This window comes from Penaeus monodon, chromosome 29, assembly GCF_015228065.2.
Source record: "Penaeus monodon isolate SGIC_2016 chromosome 29, NSTDA_Pmon_1, whole genome shotgun sequence".
NCBI lineage: Eukaryota > Metazoa > Arthropoda > Malacostraca > Decapoda > Penaeidae > Penaeus > Penaeus monodon.
Genome location: NC_051414.1, coordinates 37,759,279 through 37,760,408, shown reverse-complemented (window position 1 = coordinate 37,760,408; position 1,130 = coordinate 37,759,279). Strand labels below are relative to the sequence as shown.

Here is a 1,130-nt window from a genome sequence, read left to right as displayed (position 1 = left end):
CTTATATGTAACCGTTAACTGCAATATGCGAGTACTAATACGAACATGTATAACCAATTGTAAAATCTATTTCTCTCTGTGCAGTTTATGTTTGACGTATTGTTACGTGAGAAGTTCCTGGAAACAATCCAACAAGAGTTCTTATCTTGATCCTTATTGCCTCTCGCTTCTCCATCTCTTCATATACTCGTGACGTCATCCGCCCACGACTTTCCGTTGTCATGGCGACCCCTTTGGCGTCATAAATCAATAAGACGAGAACCCGCGTTTATTATTAAGCTAGTGTTCGTTACTGACACGGATAGGCCGATTGAGGGAAGAAATTAAGCCTGTCGAAGGGAAAGGTATTCGGATATTGTCTAACGAAGAGGGAAAAACACCTTGGCGAAGGGAGTGAACGAGGGGCCGGATTGCGCCTGCGTTGGAGGGAGCGGGTCAGGCACGCAGGAAACCGACCTCACATTATACAGACCTTCGCTGGGTGTTGTTTCGTGTGCAGGTAAGCTCTTCCGTATTTTGAGTTTTTACCTTATTCCACTGTGTGTGTTATTGTGTCCCGTCTCGCGTTCTTAAAAAGTAAAAGAAAACGGCTCCTGCGTAAAATGCTGCAGTGCTTGGGTCGTAAAGAAGGCTCTTGTTAAAACCGTTCCTCTCCACATGTTTGTAAACAACCAATTGATCGGTACACCTGTTGAATTCTTATATCAGTGGGTGTGTGTCAGGGAATAATTATTTCCGTAAATATTTGTGGTTCTAATCTGTTCCTCCGTCACAAGAACCGAATTATGAAAGTTCTGAAATGAGAGAAACAAAAACTATGTCGACTGTAGTTACCAGGTCCAACCATATGGTAGCCATTGGTAGGTCTTCTTACAAAGCCTTGCAAATCACAATAGTCATTCAACGTAAGCAATATTACTGATGAATACAAATAAGAAATCATATGAGACGCCCTATAGAACCCGTAACGTTTGTAATTATATATTTATTATAAGGTTTGATAATCTAACATATTGATTGTTTGGACATAGATGCGTTCGGCCACTGCTTACAATAAGGGGGGGGGCCTGTCGTTAAGTTTATGCATACAAGATATTTCCATCTCCACACAAAATATATTTGAATTTATT

General features: G+C 41.1%; 1 protein-coding gene across 1 annotated transcript in view; it reads left to right on the top strand.

The window, feature by feature from the left end:
- Positions 1–315: 315 nt before the first annotated feature.
- Positions 316–1,130, top strand: part of LOC119592237 (carboxypeptidase E-like) — a 28,024-nt gene continuing 27,209 nt past the window's right edge. Inside the window, exon 1 of the mRNA XM_037941069.1 lies at positions 316–499. The gene's annotated coding sequence lies outside the window, so the exon portion shown is untranslated. The remainder of the gene's footprint in view (positions 500–1,130) is intronic.